General features: G+C 48.3%; 1 protein-coding gene across 2 annotated transcripts in view; it reads right to left on the reverse strand.

The window, feature by feature from the left end:
- WIPF3 (WAS/WASL interacting protein family member 3) overlaps positions 1–5470 on the reverse strand; it is a 95117-nt gene extending 89647 nt beyond the window's left edge. Inside the window, exon 1 of one of the 2 annotated variants that reach the window (XM_057733679.1) lies at positions 5247–5470. The gene's annotated coding sequence lies outside the window, so the exon portion shown is untranslated. Of the gene's footprint in view, positions 1–5242 lie in introns of both variants that reach the window. The other variant, XM_057733678.1, reaches the window with a different exon arrangement.
- Between the last annotated feature and the right edge of the window lie 530 nt (positions 5471–6000).

Here is a 6000-nt window from a genome sequence, read left to right on the forward strand (position 1 = left end):
TAATGCCAAGAAGTACTGAAAGTACTAAGGGGCTTAAAAGGTAGTACACAGCACTGGATATTTCTTTTTCCAAACAGTGTGATAAAAATCTGCAGCTAAAGGGAGATTATGGGACTATCAGTATTAAGAAAATTCATGAACACATCTATTAATTATATGTGTATGATGACACCCTTTGGACTTTTTATGGATAAAGTAAACTGATCTGGCTCATTTATATGGTTTCAGCCAGAACAAATGTTCCTAAGATGGGATTGTTCACCTGATTCTCACAAGAATTATAATCTTTGGAAGAAAGAATCTTTCTACTCTCCCAGGCACTTAGTAAACATATCTAAGGAAGTAGAACATCCAAACCACAGTGTTCTGGCCCTTCACAGAAGAGCTTTTATTGAGCTGTGCTCTGGGAGTACATCTCTGGAACTGCAGTCAATAATGTTCAAGGAAACTCTTATTATTACCTTCTACCACAAAACTTCCATTGTCTTCATGGCAGGGACCATGTTGAAGACTTAGATCTCTATGGCAACAGTGACAGCTTTGAAGATCTGCCAGGAGAAAGCCATCCCAAGTTTCAGGACCAGGAAAAGCTGTGTAACTGATCTCTTTTTATCTCATGGTCACTGTGGATCGGGTAACTATTTGTGTTTTCCTCTTTGTTTTGGCTACTGGGAAGCTCTGACAAATTTTTAATCCCATCTCCAGAAACTACACCAAACCTCATAGTAAACTCATCTCTAGAAATTACCTGTGTCTTGTTCACTAAATTACCTCTGATCTTACCTTGCTTCCTAATCTGTGTGTTCTCTTTACCCCAGTTTCACTATTTATTCATTTTCTGTTGTTTACTCCTCAAACGCTTTACAGAACCAGGAACATTTAAGGCAAACAATTTTTAAAAGCATCAGATAATAATAAAAATATTAATAGCTAATTTATTGAACATTACCATAAACCAAGCACTGTCCTAGGCACTGAACTTATTTTAAGTTATTTACCCTAAATATGAGATAAGTAGTATTAATACTACACCCACTTTATAGATAAGAAAACTGACGCACAGAAAGGTGAAGTAATTTGCCCAAGGTCATATAACAAATAAGTAATGAATGAAAGATTCAAACCCAGGTGTTTTGAATTACAAATGTTTTACAAAAGAATAAATAATGATATTTAATTTCTAAAAGAAGCAGAGGCCTTCTGATCTTATAGGCTGAGCTTAGCATCCTTCAGCTTTGAAAGAGATACCTATTGTACATCTTCTGCACACAATCATGCCTGATGATCCATATTAACAGAGGGGAATGACACAGTAAAAGTCAAAAACACAGGTAATCCAAATTGGCTTTTGATCTTTAAAAATATGAAGGTATTCATTCATTCACTCACTCATTCATTCACTACTTATTATGTGCCACTGATGATGGAGGTGCTGGGAAGAGAGATGAAACAGACATAGCACCTGCCCTCCAGGAGCTCAGGTGCCATAAGGGAGAGTCAGGCAGGTAAAGAGCACCATGGGCTTATGAGTTGGCTGATGACAGACCAGAGCAGGGCATGGCATGATCATCCTGAGAGCAGTTTAGCCCTTGGCCTCTGTGTCCGTCTGATAATGGGAATAAGAAGAATCAGCCCCCTTACAGGGCTGTTGGGTTGATTTCATACATAGAAAGCTCTTAGCCTAGCCAGGCACAACAAGCATTCAGTACCAGGTAGTCTTTGGCTCTTAAAGCACAGTGGATGGCAGCCTGGGCACCTTGCTCTGACACACACCTGCACTCACATGGACACAAGTGGTCAGAGGCTCGTTACTGCCTCCTCCTAGCTACTCCCAGTCCATAGACAGGCCTGGCACTTCCTTTCTGGATGCCACCATCTCAAATTCAGTGTCTCACTGGAATACATCGCCCACACAGGATGAATATTCCTTCAAGATGCACTTGAAAACTTTTCACAGTGTCTGGCCCACCTAATGCCCGCCTGGCATTTTTGTCACATTTGCTCTGTTTCACTTTATCTCTTTGGCACTTCAGCACGGCAGTTCACCACACGATGCCCCTGCTGCGAGACAGGTTGGATTCTTGCTTGGGCAGGTCTAAGGAAAGACCCAACTAGAATTGCAAACAGGAAGTTTCAAGTGTGCTATTGGCTGAAGTCAGTGAGAAAACATATGTGCTGCACCTGCTCGGCATCAGCTGGGAACCGTTCATCTCTTCAGTTTTGTGCGGTGGCTAAATAAGAAATAATTAATCATTTCTCACCAATTCTAACTCATATTTAATAGTTCCCTCTCTAAGTCTGTTTTGTTATGCTCTCAGCAAAGTCAGTCAAACATTACGATTCCTTTCTAAATATTCCAGCAGCCAGATGGCAAGAACACTGACTGTGACATGGCAAAACTCGCCTAAAGATAACTTCGTGATGCATAATCACGCTTGATGGCACTCAGCTGAGTGGATTCATCCAGATACCTCTTTAGCTGCCCCAGTTAATTCAGCTTCTTCAAATCAAAACTTTCTAGTTCCAAGAACAAGACAAACATGTTCAACTCTGCAATGTGATATTGGCTGGTAAAACAAACACGATTCTGCTCTTCAGGGTTCTGAATTTTAGGCAGAAGTATAAAATCACTAGAAGAATGCACTTTAGGACATGTTTCTCAAGATTTCTCTCTAGGTAAGATTTTTCTGTAGCCTAAAGTTTCAAATATTTCTGCACCAAATGTAAGTATATTTATAACACATTTGCTGGAAAACAAATTTCCGTCCTTCTGCTCAATTATTTTTGTAGGTTTTTGAAAACTTAAGCATTAGTAAACATATATTTATAAATTCTAGGATGTAGGAAAGTTGACTGTTCTTCCCTAGTGAAAACTGTACATGTTATCCTCTAGAGTGAATTACATTTTGGGTTTCTCAGATCTTTTCTAGGTTATATTATTTATTCTTTGTGTGTGTTTAAGTAACTGCAAAATCACAACGTGTACTGTATGATTTCTGAACAATGACTCTCCCCAAAACAGTGCTGCCAGGCTAGGCCAGCTGGCTTTCTCCTGTTCCTAAAACTGTATGTTCTTAAACACATACACACTTCCTCCATCCCTTCTGCTGCTGGCGAACTTCAGTCTGTGACACAATCTCACACTCACAATTATATGAAAACAACGGAGACTCCTGGAAAGGAACCAAAAGGGGGCACGGCAGGAAGCCAGCCTTCAAGTTTCTGTCACCCTGATGGCTCTGCCCTGATTCAGGTGGCCGAAAATTGCTTGTTTATGGTTGCACGTATAGCATCTGAAATCTGGGTACCCAGGTTCTTAACCCTGCTCCCCTGAGGAAGGCATTTAACCTCTGTGACCTTTTATTTTCTCTTCTGTAAAAAAGACACAATAAGGGAGACTCAAGAGAGAGGGGATATGGGGACATATGTATAATTACAGCTGATTCACTTTGTTATACAGCAGAAACTGGCACAACAGTGTAAAGCAATAATACTCCAATAAAAAAAAGACAATAACAATATTGCTCTTAAAGAACTGTGCATCATATAAGATGTTGCCTGTAAAGGCATTTGGTAAGGCCCTCTGCAGTGCGTATTTCATTTCCCATTATTGCAAAACTTTCTTTGCTCCCTGTTCTCTTTTTACTGATTTATTTATTTATTTTTCTGATTTGGTTTCTGTGGTTTTTAAATGCATCTCTAAAATGCATTGGCTGGAAAACTGCACTAATCTGGATGCTACCACATTGAGTGGATTTTTAGCATTAAATTTTTATCTACTTTTTTTATTGAGGTAAAGCATAAATCAAGCGCACAAATTCCAAGGGAATAACCTCACAAATATCTATATGTGTACACCTGTGCTACCACTACTTAGGTCGAGGTAAGGAGCGTTTCCAGCACCTCTGAAGCCTCCCTCCTTGTCCAGCTCATTACCAAGCCCAAAGGCAACCCCTCTTCTAAGCTTCGTCCCCATGAATAGCTTTGCCTAAAATTAAAAAAGGAAAAAAAAATTTTTGCAGGGAAGGCTGGAGTCCCTGCGATAACTACTACTGCAGACTGCAAGAAATGTACTTCTCTTCCCTCTAAAGCGATAAAAGATTCTGGAAAGGAGGAAAGAGGCACGAAGTTTCTAAATCACACACAGGTTATGCAGAAACAAGGCCCTCATTTTGCAGCCAATGACCCAAAGACTCGGAGAGGCGAAGTGATAGCCCACCTTCCTGCTACACAGTAACTTTTCTTCCGAACAGATGCTGCCGGCTTGTCACAGCGCGCCAGAACGGCTCCCCCGGCCTCTCCCTGCAGAACTTCTTTCCAGGGAGCAGCGCGCACTGGGTCCCCACGCCGTCCCCGCTCCCGTCGCAGGCACACCCCCGCGGCTGGTGATCCACGTTCAGAAGGCGTGCCAGTGCCCGCCTGCCCACGGGGACAGGGCTGGGCTCCCGGTCCGCCAGCCTCCACCCGGAGATCCGGAGTGTCCTCTCCCGCAATCCTGCTCCCCCATGCCTGCTCCAACTCGCCTCGGGTGTGTATTGCGGAAGGGCGGAATTGGCTCTGCCACCTTTCCCCTGATTCCTCCAAAGGCGACTTTAAAACCCATTTATGGCCAGATCTAAATCGCTGGCTTGGAGATGAGCAGTGGGAAGGGAGACCTGAGACGTGCGCTCTGTCCCCAATTCAGTTACCACACTAGCTGTGTGACCTTGCGCAAGTCACTTCACATCTCCGAGACTGGCTTCCTCCTCGGGGGCTTCTGTACCCCCCCAAGCCACCTTCAGCTCGGCAATTTCCTAGCCGCTCTTTACTCCGCCCCCGCTCATCCCGCCACAGCCCCCTCCTCAGAGAGACCCCAGCCTTTTGTTCTGGGGGTGAAGCGGGGAAGGCAGGAAGGGTGCGCTGGGCGAGGACCAGGCCCGGGCGGCCTTGGCGCCAGGGGCCGCTCTCCCGGGAGTCGGGTCGGGGGAAGTCACCAGGAAACCCGCGGCGACATCGTTGCCTCCGCGGTCCCGTTACGGCCGGGCCCGCGAGGCGCCGCTCGGCGGGCAGCGGGCGCTCGGCTCCAGGGCAGCGCAGCGCCCCGGGCGGGGGACCCCGGACACGGACATGCGCGTAGCACCCCTGCCCGCGCCGGGGGTTCACTCCGCCCCGGGACGCCCGGAGCGCCCGCCGCTACAGCTCGTCCCCCGCACCCTCTTCAGGCACCGACCCGGGCGGGCGTGCGCGCGCGCGGAGCCGCTACCTGCCTCTGGCCGCGCGGAGCACAGGACAGGACTCGTCTCTGGCCGCCGTCCCCGCCGCTGCCGCCGTCTCTAGGCTCCGGGCTCCGTCCTGCAGCGCCCCTGCGGCCGCTGCGGCCGCGCCGAGCTGGCTGCCGCGCTCGGTGAGCGCCGCTCACTCCCGGGCAGCCAGCTCTGGGGCTGCCGGGACGCGGAGGCGGGGCCGTCGCCCCCACCTGCTCCGCCGGCTCCTGCCCAGGAGCCGCCGCCGCCCCGCGCGCAGGGACGCGGCCCGGGCGGGCGGGGTCGCTCTGGAACCCGGGAGGCGGGTCCTAGCGGCAGGGCGCGCCTCTCCTTGACCGAGTCCCAAGTCTAAGCTGAGGAGAGAGCGGGGCCCAGGGCTGGCGTTCCCCAGACAGCGAGGTCTGGGATGCGAGCGACACCCGGCCCAGCACCGCTCCATCAATTTATTACAAAATGCTTTGAACCCCTCGTATGCTCCAGGCGGCGCCATAAGCAGTGGGGACAAAAGAGAGCGGAGTTCACGGTCTAGAAAGGGAAACAACTAACGGACAACTACCCTGCAGAACCAAGAGGGAGTGGGCATAGAGGGGGCCCTGATCCAGACTTGGGGAGGTCAGAGAAGGCTTCTCCAGGAGCTGATGGCTAAGAGAACTGAAGGGTGAGCATGAACTATCCGGTCGACGTGACCTGGGTTGGTAGATTGTCCCAGGCGGAGCCGAAGGGGAGAGGGAGCCGACTGTATTTGAAAAGTGAAACG

Source organism: Hippopotamus amphibius, chromosome 4, assembly GCF_030028045.1.
Source record: "Hippopotamus amphibius kiboko isolate mHipAmp2 chromosome 4, mHipAmp2.hap2, whole genome shotgun sequence".
Classification (NCBI taxonomy): domain Eukaryota; kingdom Metazoa; phylum Chordata; class Mammalia; order Artiodactyla; family Hippopotamidae; genus Hippopotamus; species Hippopotamus amphibius.